We start from the raw sequence: 13,686 nt of genomic DNA on the forward strand, positions 1-13,686 counted from the left end.
ACTGAACATAATATGTACAAATCGTTTGTATTTAATGTGTGTATTTATTTGTATTTGTGTATAGAAAATAACTTTCTTTTATATTATATAAAAAAAGAATAATAAATTTGTAAATAAGTAGTGGGTTCTAACGATCCATACTTGTGTATGTAAGTTTATGTTATGTATAACTCGGTCAAAACAAAGCAATCAAAGTATAATCATGTGGTGAAAAAAATGTAACGATAAAAATGACATTACATCCTTGAAAAATAGAAAAAAAAAATCTGTAGGTAATCCATAGGTAAATAACTACAGATTACCTACGGATAAAGGCTATCCGTAGCTAATTTGTAGGTATTTACCTACGGATTACCTACAGTTTTTTTTTTTCTATTTTTGAAGGTGTAATGTCGTTTTTTTTTCGTTTCATTTTTTTCACAACATCATTATACTTTGATTGATTTGTTTTCGTAAAGTTATACGTCATATAAACGTATGTAAAAGAATGTGAATCATTAGAATTTATGTTTGTTCTTAAGCCACAATTAACCTCATTAAACAAATACGTGATATACTAAACATAATACGTACAAATCGTTTGTATGTAAATGTGTGTATTTATTTGTAATTGTGTATAGAAAATAACTTTCTTTTATATTATATAAAAAAAAAAAGAATAATAAATTTGTAAATGAGTAGTGGGTTCTAATGATTCATACCTGTGTATGTAAGTTTATGTTATGTATAACTCGGTCAAAACAAAGCAATCAATGTATAATCATGTGGTGAAAAAAAAAAACGAAAAAAAACGACATTTGACCCTTAAAAAATAGAAAAAAAACTGTAGGTAAAATACCTAAGGATTACCTACGGATAAAGGTTATCTGTAGGTTTTTACCAACGTATTACCTATGGTTTCTTTTTTATTTTCTATTTTTGAAGGTCTAATGTTGTTTTTTTTTTCACAACATCATTATACTCTGATTGATTTGTTTTCACAAAGTTATACATCATATAAACGTATGTAAAAGAATGTGAATCATTAGAATTTATGTTTCTTCTTGTGACAACCCAAAGTTATTCCGTTACATTACCCCGTTACCGTTAACGGAATATTTCACTGTATAAAAGTTCCGTTAATAAGAGGTCGTCAAATAAATAAATGTTTTATTTGTTTATGTTTAATGTCGTCATAGTCGTAATTAAGTAGATAAAAACACTTAAATTACATTTCAATTGTAATTTGGAAAAAAGTTAGTTTTTATTATTACGACCACTAAATCGGGTGCGACCAAAAGCCCCATTTAGCGACAGTATCGGGTAGATTTCCACGGAGCCCAACTCCAACCCCTATATAAGGGTGAGTGGAGTCCATTGGAGACTTTTTACACTCTCCCCACACTCTCTCTCTCTCTCTCTCTACAACTTAAATTCGAGTAAAAATCGTCCGTTTCGAGCCCCAAACGAGTAGGTAAACTATCCTAACTCGTTTTATAACTTATTTAGACTGCAAATTCGATTTTAAAAGATAAAATAGGGACATAATCATGTGTTTACGGCCCAAGAACACTCTTGGGCCGTGAACACCATTTAATGGGGTTTTTAAGCCCCAAAACCCCTCCAAATTGTCCCTAAGGCTTAGATATGACTTGTAGGCTTATGGAATCGGACTTAGAACACCTTGAACTAGAATTTTGGGGAGTAAACATGAGTTTACTGCCCAAGAACATGTTGGGGCCGTAAACTCCTCTTCATGGGGAGTAAACTCAAGATTTTGTACTAGAAATGCCCCAAACACCCCCTTATGGCCTTGGAAAAATACCTTGAAGCAATACCAACATTGTAGAAGCCTTAAACTTCAATAAAACTAGGGGAGTAGGAGTTCACGACCGTGAACTCCCATAGTGTGACAACCCGAAATTTCCATTCTGAACAAACCATTTGAAGCCAATAGAAGTAGAACAGTTACAGTGAAAACTCAGATTTCGAGTATAAGTTTGGCAGTTTTCTGGATATTACACTTAAAGAGATATTAGGAGAATGGATGCACTAGGGTTTCGTGCAACACTGTTATTCCAATACTCTAGTATATTAGAGTTCATTCCGAGAATAGAAATATTTTCTGCCAAAAATCTCAGGACTATAAATAGAATTCTGAACCAAATTGGTTCATTAGTTGAATTCCAATTAGAGAAAACCCAAATTCACTCTTACGGATCTTCGGGTTTTTATCCCAAATTGTGAGTAACTCTTTCTAGTAGTGTTAGAAAGCTTTAAATGTGTTCATAACATAGATTACATAGCTAAATCATCCGATTTAGGAGTTTACTCCCCAAGGTGTTCTTGGGCGGTAAACTCCCGAAACCAAGCCTAGATTGTCCCCCGTGATTAGTAACTACCTTGGACTTGTATAGGAGTGTGTTAGGGACATCAAATCAACGAAGAACCACCCAAGTTTAGGAGTTCACGGCCCAAGAGTAGCTTAGGCCGTAAACTCCCTTGTAACATGCTCAAATGGTGCTTTTAAGGCACCTAAGGCTTAGAATTTATTTTAGACAAGTACCCTAAAGTGTTTAAAACCTAGAAAACATAAGAAATTACTAGTATTGAGGAGTTTACGGCCAAGACAAGTTCTTGGGCCGTAAACACCTATAAAGGGGTCAAATGACACCCTAACTCCTTCCTTAAGCCAAGAGACCAATTTGGGCATGTACCTAAATGAGTTTTGGACTAGCTAACACACTTAGAACACCAAGAGTGAGGGATATTACAGCCCAAAAGGTTCTAGGGCCGTGAACTCCATAAAATGGTGCCATAAACTCTTCTAAATCCAAGTACAAAAGCCAAGTTTAGTTCCTAGTTAATTTAGAGACTTGAAAACACCATAACTACCCTCCCAAGGGAGTTTACGGCCGTAAACTCCAAGGGTATATGGTCCCTAGGCCGTAAACTCCTTAAAGGAGTTAATATGACACCCAAACACTTGATTTATCCTTGAAACAATTCACCACATGAGTTGTATAATTGTTTGACTTCATTTAGGGGCCTTGTTGAGAGTTTACGGCCAGGAGTTTACTCCCTTGGGCCGTAAACTCCAAGACATATGGTCATTTGACCATAAACTTCCATTAGAGGCATTGCACTCCTTTGTTGCAACCCATTAGCCTCCTAACACTTGACCAAAAGTGTTTTCCTTGCGTTTAAATGGTTATACTTGTATAATTAGTGTTTTAATCACTAATTATTTATATACATATGTCTTCATATGTAATTAGGATCATTGTGTGTGTCTAAGGTCTTCACTTTACACCAAGCACTTGCCCGATCCCTCCTTACGATAACAGTCCGTTCAATTCCAGTCACTTACTGCAGGTGAGTTCATACCCCTTAACTAATGTTTTAAACTATTTTCAAATGTTTTACAAAACTTATTTATGTTTTTATATTATAAATTGCATGCCTCTATATGTATAGTTATATAAGAAATGTTTAAAAGACTTAGGAAGGCTATCCACCCTATTCCCTTTTCGCGCTTGAGATGTGGTCTGGTGGGATATCGGGTACTCGTCCGAAGGTCGTTTAAATATTAGTTATATATCATGTGTACATATATAGTCATAAAGGCCCTTCCAGTTCATCCCATGCCCTTGGGTAGCAAGGGTATACATCCATGTCCATACGTACCAGTTAGATTACTAGTAAACTACCATATGGGTAGTTTAGGAAGATACTAGAACATTTCATTACTATGAGTACATATACAACTATACTAGAGAAGAACATATACAACTATACTAGAAAGAGAACATATACAACGATACTAGAACGATTACATTACTATACTTGCTAGGTAGAGAGCACGTACATTACAACTAGAACAGTTCATTACATTACACTTACATTAATACGTTCATAAAATTGTGATCCACTGTGTCGGAGCATGCCTTAAATGTCATGGCCCGAGTTGTAGCCAGAGTCTCTTGGAGGGAGAGTGTGAGTTTGCGTATAGATCTATACTGGATTGACTATCCTAACCCTTGTTGCTAGCTACAGTCGGACCTGCAGGTCTGCGGGTGCCAAACGTTATTCCGTTATTACGACCATTCGTATGTCGTTGTTACCAGTCGATAGTATGGTGCAATTAATCACATGATGCCTTAATATAAATCCGGTTTAAGGTAGTTAGTACAGCAGTAGTTCTTATAGAGCTACGTTTTAGTACTACATTAATTTTCCCTGTACATATATTTATTGATCCTTTCACTTAAACTATAGATGTAAAAACTATATTTTGTTAATAATAGTTACACTTGGGAAAATTACACTCTTTTACAAGTAACGAACATATAGAACAGTTAAGTCTTGGTAGAAGACTACATAGAGATCAGCTAAGTCTTGGTAGAAGACTCCCTGTTATAATAGTAGGAATCATAGGGATTTCTAGGGTTTTTCAAACGTTACAGTTGTTTTACAAACATCTTCATACTTACAGTTCATATACAAATTCTTACATACAAATTCTTACATACAAATTAAGACACTAAATACTTATGATCTCACCAGCTTCAAAGCTGATACACGCTTTCAAAATTACTTGTATCCTTAGGACATCATAGACAGGTACCGATGCAAGGAGAAAGGAAGATGGATCTTGCTCAAGACTCATCTTTCATTTTGATTTATGCTTTAGTGTTTATCAAAATTTGACAGAATACATTTGTATAATAATTATATTATTAATGCAATGAATGATGTTGTTGCTTGTTTACTACTTTACATTGTTGTGATATTATACATGACGTCCTCCGCCCCAGAACGTTTCCGTCGTTCTTGGTTTTAGGGTGTGACACATAGGGGTGGTTCATGGGTCGTAAACTCCCAATTTATGCCTAAATGGTGCCCTAAACTCCCCATTTGACTTGGAAAAATTCTTAGGAATTTACCCACTACCATTTAAGACTTGAAAACACCAAAAGAATGAGTGTATAGGAGCTTACGGATGTAAGCTCCCTTGCTTAGGGCCGTAAACACCTCAAAGGGGCCATTTGATGCTTTAAACCCATTCACACATTTGATATTTGAGTCTAGCAAAATTCCACAATTGATATGAGACACTTTAGCACCCTAGAACACCCTCACCATGATTTTACGGCCGTAAACTCATGGGGAGTAGTCCCAGGGCCGTAAACACCCTATGGTGAGTTTACTCTTGGAGAGTAAACTCCATTCCTAAGTCATTCAAGCCCTTAAATGTTACTCAGGACACCCCAAACACTTAACCAAAGTGTTTTCCGCTCTTTAGGGTGCGTATACTTGTTTAATTAGTATTATATGTACTAATTGTATGTAAACATATGTTATCATATGTTAACTAGGTCACTAAGTGTGTCCAAGTCCTTACTTGACACCGAGCACCCAACAGGCACCTTCGTCGGATCCACTTACACCAGGTGAGTTCATACCCCTGAATGAACCTTTTAAATGTTTTTACATGTTTTATAGGGGGGAATACAAGTTAAACATGCCAGTTATCATATCAATCACATGTGATTGATAACCCGCATGCACAAGGATTTACCACACTGTAAACTGTTTTACCAAGTAGGACACTATAAATGGTTTTCTAAAAGGTTTTCACTTGTTTCAAAACTCTTACTTATGCTGTTTTATCAAAGTTCATTGTAAACTGGTTTATGAAAAGTTTCCAAAGTATTTCTAATGGTTTTTCAAACTTATTTAACAACAGAATACCTTGTCGCGATTTTCTCAAGAATAAAGGTTTCCTTCCATATTTTAATACTCCTTCTTAGTTAAAGTTCCTACTTGATAACGCTTTCACTTTGTGATGCGTCTATACTTGTTGTTACCTATACTTCGCTTATACTTGTGATTTCTTATACCTGTTAGACGCTCTTACGTCACTTGTTGTCGTTTCTCTGTCGTGATACACTTATACTAGTTAACGCTTATACTTCACGATCCGGTTATTCCACACTGTTTGGTTATACATCACGATTTGGTTATTCCACACTGTTCGGTTATACATCACGATTTGGTTATTCCACATTGTACGCTTATACTTCACAATTCGGTTATTCCATACGATTCGGTTATACTTCACGATATGATTCCACTTGTTATACACACTCAAGCGTAGTTAGATGTATGTCTGTTCTTGTTTAGATGCATATAAGTAATGATTGAAGGACTTAGGAAGGCTTGTCCACCCTATTTCCTTTTCTTCGTTGAGATGTGGTCTGGTGGGATCGGATGGCCGTCTGAAGGTCATTTGATTCATTAGTTATATGTTATATATATGAGCATAGACATATAGGTTTAGTCTAGTCAGTCCAGTTATGAGTCTCTACCTCTTATACATCACTTAAATATGAAACCCACTACCCACTAATTGGTATGCATCTTCGGGACACGGTGTTCTCCGTCGTCTAGTTGGTAACCAGAGTCTCCTGTAGGGAGAGCGGACATTGTGTGTATAGATCTATACGGGATTGACACCCCCGCACCCTGACTGCTAGCTACAGTCCACGGCCCACCAAGCCAAGGGATGACAAATGTCATATTTTATAGACGCTTGTAGGGCGTCTGGTACTCTAGTGTCGGTTAGTATGGTTATGAGTATCCCAGGTTACCTTATAATTCATGGTCTTAAGGTAATGGTAATTCACCAGCAATTTACACTATATGCTGGAAACCCACTCTCAGAGTCACACTGTTTTTAGACCTTACTAGCTGTATCTTTCATTTTGATACTGTCTGGGGTCTGTATCCTCTGTTTTAGACCTTACTAGCTGTATCTTTCATTTGATACTGTCTGGGGTCTATATTCTTTGTTTTAGACCTTACTAGCTGTATCTTTCATTTTGATACTGTCTGGGGTCTGTATCCTCTGTTTTAGACCTTACTAGCTGTATCTTTTATTTGATACTGTCTAGGGTCTGTATTCTTTGTTTTAGACCTCACTAGCTGTATCTTTCATTTGTTTTAGACCTCACTATAATTCATGTGCTGTGATACTTGACATGACGTCATCCACCCCAGAACGTTTCTGCCGTTCCGGTTTTGGGGTGTGACAGATTGGTATCAGAGCATTGTTTATAGTGAGCTAAGTATATCAAATCATAAAAGATATACAGCCTATAAATACAAAGGGATAAAAAACTCTGACCAAAAATTATACTTTAAAATATAACCATATTTTACCAAAGTATAAGAACATCCAAAATCTAAACACTCGAACACAAGTATCACAAGAAGAACAATAATAAAAGTCTTTGGATGTTGAGCATTGCTGTCAAACCTGGGCAGTTATGTAATCGTAAGCTGGAATAAATGTAACCTGATCAACTACATTTATTCGAGATGCGATGAACGTGTGCTTGGGAGTGATAGTGGTGTTGCAACAGGTCTGAAACTTACCAACTAGGAATGCTAGAGCTAAACATAAAGTTAAAATAATATAGGAGTATTTTAGAACACTAAAAGATTCACACTAATCCCAGAATCATAATCAGAATATAAGAATCAAACAAGAAATTAAAATACCATAGGGGTATTTTAGAATCCATAACCAACCTTGTGTGAAGAACTAAAAAGATCCTTATTGATATACCTACAACTACAGAGGGTATACTCCCAAGGTTATATATAATAAGAATCCCATAGGCTAAGAATGTGTGGTTTCGCTCTACTTCCTTTTCCTTGTTTGGATGTGGTATAGAGTAGTATCACATATTCGAAGGCCTATCGGATCTAAGCTATATATGATTTGTATACCCTGTGTAATCGTAGCAGGACTCGATATGGATCACTCAGTGAAATGTTAATAATCTCTTAGGATTCTTTAGACATTTCCATTCTTGCACGAACCCTGTAGACAACCCTATCCACTTCAGTGTTTGACAGAAGAGTTGATGCAGACCCAGAAGAGGTTCATTGAGAAGATTTCCTGCTCGGAAATAAATGAACTGGGTCGAGACTATTGAATTCACCAAGTGCCTATATATTTATAGAGACACCGGTGAGAAACTCGCCTAAACTTCCAAGATTCCCAGTCATCCATCATGAAGTGATGACACCCCGAGTCGGAATCAAAAGGAAGGCGGAGTAGAGATTCAATATGTCCATACGAGGAGAGAACCCTAGGTAACTACCCGAAGGAAACCAATGCCAATTCCAATCAAAGATACGAGGCAGACAGAGGGAGCCAGTACATGGAACCCAAGAAGTGTTTTACCCTCGTGTTCGTCACGCTAATACACCCTTAAAAAAATACAATTTAGTGAGTTAGTGGTTACACTACTCACGCTATGTGTTAGGTAAATCGTCGTTTCCCGTTGCCAGTTACACGATTAGAGCGGAACCCTGCACCTCTATTGAGAATATTTAGCCATAAGCCTTCATGAGCCTTTCTTTCCGCGGTGTTCGTTCCGAACTGTTCTCAAATCTCTCCAGGCCGGAGAGTGAAACCTTCCCCAGTATAAAAGGTAACTTAGTAGGAACGACTCACATCTTATGGCCTTTTCCGATACTCATGCTCCTACCTTGCATACCAGGACTACATCATAAGGATGTAGGTTGACATTCAGACAACCAGTACCTGAGGCACGGGAAAAATTTATGCCTAATACGTTCAGGAAAGATATGTCCAGGGTTAGCCTTCGTCCCTCATTATCTTGTATTCCTTTCCGTGTAGGAAAAATCATGCCTCCAAAGAAACGCAACCAGTCCACAAGCAAGAAACCTACTCTCCTATTCGATGAAGCTACGTTCCAAGCTACAGTCTCGGCAGCCGTAGCAGCTGTCATGGCTCACCTGAATGCTAACAATGTCAATGTTAGCAAGGGCCTTATCGGGAATTCCGATCCTAGTAGTGGACAGCAACAACCAACCCCTGCATACCCAGCCACCCAAGAACCTCAACCGAACCCACTGAAGAGAAAGATCAAGATCGAGGAGGGAAGTACCTCAGCTCAAGGACCTTCCGAAAGGCAACGAGCTGAGATGGTCAAATTCCCTACCAACCCTTCCATCCCTACACCTAGGAGACCATACTTAGGAAACTTTCCCCATTGCAGCAAGTGCAGCTACCATCATCATGGTGTCTGCCGGGAGCTCTATTGTGCTAGGTGCCACATGTTGGGGCATACTGCTCGCGTCTGCAGAACCCCGGATGAGTTCATTACATCAACCACCAATGTGGCGACCCGTACAATTTGCCACCTATGTGTTGAAGTGGGACACTTCAAGAAGGACTGTCCAACCAAAGGGAAAGACAAAGACACAGGAGGAGTCTAACTCTACTGCTTAGGGAGAAGTATCAAGGAACCTCGTAGATTTTTGGTACGTCTTACGATCTCAGATAACTAAACTGAAAACATTAAAAGACTAATTCTAAATGTAAACACTTCCCCATTAAGGAGAAAGTCGCAGCACTGTTATAAAATTTAAAATTCATTAGGTAAAACTATAATGGCTAAACGTATGCGTTACGGCCATGTATAGTTAAGATGGATAGACCTAGAGTGAGTGAATGCCGCCTCATTTCATGTTCCTCGTTTGGTTGTGGATTTAGGGCAGAGTCGCTCAGTCAACAGTCCTCCCCACCTTAATTATACATGAGTAGTATATGTTAGGCGATTATAGAAATGCCTCGTGAGAATCCATTCATGAAAAGGTACTCCACTCAGAAACCCTTAGAACACTCTATAGTTCCGCGTCGACTCTATCGGTCTAAGTATCCGCGGCAGTGATATACAGGACGAAACCTTAGATGCCTAGAACTTGTGTGCCTGTTCGGCGCATGACTCTATCAACCCTCAATTTATGTCATGTCGAAGTATGCAAATTTCAACGACTCTACCGATCATGGTTTGACTTCGTGCAACCATGTGTTCATCCCTAGTGCTGTGTAAAAAGAACTTTCTCCGTAGCCATGTCGGCAAATAAAGGTTCTCCCGAACCTAAACATAATACAAATAATCAAACCTAATGCGATCCGTCAGTCGTCCCTCTTATCTCAAACCTTCCGAAATACCCAAGAGAAGGGTACCGCGCTGTCACAACTAGCATTTTTGCTAGGAAATTCTACTCTCATAAAATCATTCAACTAGTATAATGATTGGTACTCTAAGCAAATATCATACTTTATACTCATTCAAATACATATCTCATGTTCAACAAAGAGTTTGAAACTCTAAAAATTCCGATTCAAGTTTGTTATGGACTATGAATTCTTTATTGGACCTAATGGGCCAATAAACCCTTAACTTAATTCTTTTAAGCTAAGAGTCTTAAGTTGGGCTCTATTTGAACTCACATTCATTAGGATATACTATTTTGGGCTTTAATGGGCCTAGAATGACCCACACCTTTCTCATGGAACTTATTGGGCCGAGACCCTTAATAAGGGCCCAATGGGCCGAAAAATATTATTAAACTTCGTAAATTCGAACAAGACTAATAATGGGCCAAATCAATTCATCCTCATCTCTCTTAAGTCCAAATTTTTGGCCCATTACCCATTATCCATTAAGCTTATTAGACAAAAAAAAAAGGGGGGGGGGGGGGGGGGGGGGGGGGGGAATGAGGAAATTATACATTGGACACCTCATGTTTGCATGGTGGTCTTCCATGCAAACATCATCTCACCATGTCTCTCTCTCTCTTCTCTTATTAATCTCGGCCAAAACCCCCACCACCCACCTCCATTCTCATTTCAAACACCTCCAAAAAAAACCTCTCTAGATCACCTCCTTCTTCCTCCAAAATTTCGAGTTTTTGAGTGAAGCTTCAAGAGGATTCTTCACCAAAATCATCATCCTTGGTAAGTTTTTGCTTAGATCCATGTTCTAGTTTCCTTATTACTTCAAAAATCTCCTCTTAACTCATGGAATTTCGTGATCTTGCATCTTAGAATCCATTCAAGCCCAAAAATCTCCCAAGGAGCTTGCTAGGACAAAAAAATCACATCATCTTCTTCCATTTCTTCTTCAAACCAAGAACAACAAAGCAAGGTGAGTTCATACCCCTTTTTTCTGTTTTTATATGATTTTTGGGGGAGAATACAAGTTGCTTTGTGTAGATCTATGTGTATATGCATGTCTATGTGTGTTTTCCATGAATTATTTGGTGATTATGTGTTGATTTCTTCACTAATCTAAAAATATGTTAAGAAACTTGAAGTTTATCACTAGGATCTTCATATGAATCTTGAGAAAAGTATGTTTTATCACAAGTATTACATGTAAACATGTAGATCTGGGATTTGTATACTTGATATAGCAAAAATAAGTGTTGTGTTCAAAGATCTATAAACTAAACTCACAAAACAGCCTTGACAGAAAACTTTTGGTCCAATCTCGGACTGTTTTGACCATCCAAATGGAAGTATTTTTCAAAACTGTTTTATATGGATAAAGTTCAGATTTATACCTTTAAAATGACTACTCTCACGTTTTAATACGATTTTTCTACAATTTCTGGCGAATTTTATAAAACTGCCTATCATATTTGAAATAATTTCGGACCAACCTGTGAAGATGAGTAATTTCACACTAGTTGGAAGCCATCAAAAATTATGAGAAAAATTGTGAGCAAATTAGACAAAATTTCCAAACTTCCAAAATTTACGGATCCAGATTTCGACTTACGATGAATTTTCTACAAATTTTCTAAAAACTAGTTCGGAAAAGCCAAAAACCAGAAAAATATGTAATTTCACAAAACCAAGCCAAAAATGATATTTTTGACAAAAATGGGTTTAAAATGCTATTTTTATCACAAAGTAGTCATCAACACAAGTTTTTAACAAAATTGGAGATTAAAGTGTTATTCTTACAAAATTGGGCCTTAATTGTAAATTTTTGGCTTATTGGGCCAAGAATGTCATTTTTACAAAAAGTGGGCTTTAGATATCAATTATGTAAATAATAAAGCTAAAACAAACAAAACAATAACAAACGGGTTAAAAACGACATTCATATCCTTATTGGGTCTGAAAATAATATACATGTTTAGTGGGCCTTAGTGTCCTTTTACATGTATATTATCTCGAGATAGGTATTCATATCCTTATTGGGCATGGAAATAATATACTTGTTTAGTGGGCCTTAGTGTCCTTTTACATGTATATTGGGCTCGAGATAGGTATTCATATCCTTATTGGGCGTGGAAATAATATACTTGTTTAGTGGGCCTTAGTGTCCTTTTACATGTATATTGGGCTTAGGATAGACATTCACATTCCTTTTAAGCCTGGAAATAATAGACACGTATAGTGGGCCTTAGTGGTCCACTTACATGTTTATTGGGCCTAGGAATGAGTTTTATATGCGTTATTCTTTTTATGCTATTTTAGTGGATACTATTTGCATGCTATTTGGGCCTATAAATACCTTACATGTGAAATGGGCCTTAGTTGTCCTTTCACATATATTTTGGGCCCATGTTATATAATCTCATTCCCTTTAGGTCTTGAAATGATTTACATGTTTAGTGATGCCTTAGTGGTTCACTTACATGGATCATTGGTCCTAGAATGAGTTATACATTTTTCTTCGCGTAAATTCGATTAAGGATCTAGCGAGTTTTTATCGGTTGGCACCTATTCAGTGTACGATCGTAGCCTGTAGTTATAACCAGAGTCTCTTGGAGGGAGAGCGGGGATTTGTGTATAGATCTATACGAGGATGACACCCCACACCTGAGCTGTTCGCTACAGTTAGACTAACTCAGTCTACGGTGACAAAAACCTTATTCTATTTTCCGTCGGCGTCCACGATGCCAAGACAGGTGAAATTGTCATAAATTAGTATGGTTATGAAGGCTCGCTTAGAGGAATTAACGTTATGAAGTTTACGGAAGACCATTCTCTTGGATTACTCGGAAACATTCTCTTACTAGTACTCAACCTCGGGGGTTGGTATGGCAACTTTCTCTTGTACAAACAACATCGGGTTGTCTGGGAACATTCTCGTTACATGCTCTTACATTCACTCTACATTCTCTTTACCTTTTTAGTCAAATAAACAATACCATACATGCCTTAATACAAGATCTAACATAAACACACTAAATAATTTTCAGAAAATATCGAATTTTCTGGTGGTTTTCAAAGTTATACAAATCATTTTCACAAACATGCTTATGAACTCACCAACATTTTTATGTTGACCATTTTTCAAAATAACTTGTATTCTCAGGAAATCGTTGAAGCAGGATGAACAAAACCAACTAATGGATATTGTGTTATATTTTGTTTCATCGTACTCTTACTATTTTGGCGTGTAATATTCAAATAAAATACTCGATGTAAACAATGAATGTTGTAATATTACATGTGTGATGATGATGATGTTATGTTTCAATTATAGTCACTATAATGATATTTCAAGATGAAGTCACGCGCAAGCCCCCGGACATTTCCGCCGTCTGGTTCGGGGGTGTGACACGCGCGCTGTTGACCGACCTCTCTTAGTCAGATGGAAACCGAAGCGAAAGACAATGCAGAAACTCCGGAAGACGATAACTATCCGAAGCATACTCCGTAGATTCCCCAGAAAGACCCTTCGCACCTCGCACATCAGGTTCGTGAACCCAGAGGATAGAACTCATGGTACTAACCACTATAACCAGGTATATGCATAAAGGTGGTATATAGTTGAGATCAAAAAGATTTAAGATGTG

Source organism: Lactuca sativa, chromosome 8 (genome assembly GCF_002870075.4).
Source record: "Lactuca sativa cultivar Salinas chromosome 8, Lsat_Salinas_v11, whole genome shotgun sequence".
NCBI classification, from domain to species: Eukaryota; Viridiplantae; Streptophyta; class Magnoliopsida; order Asterales; family Asteraceae; genus Lactuca; species Lactuca sativa.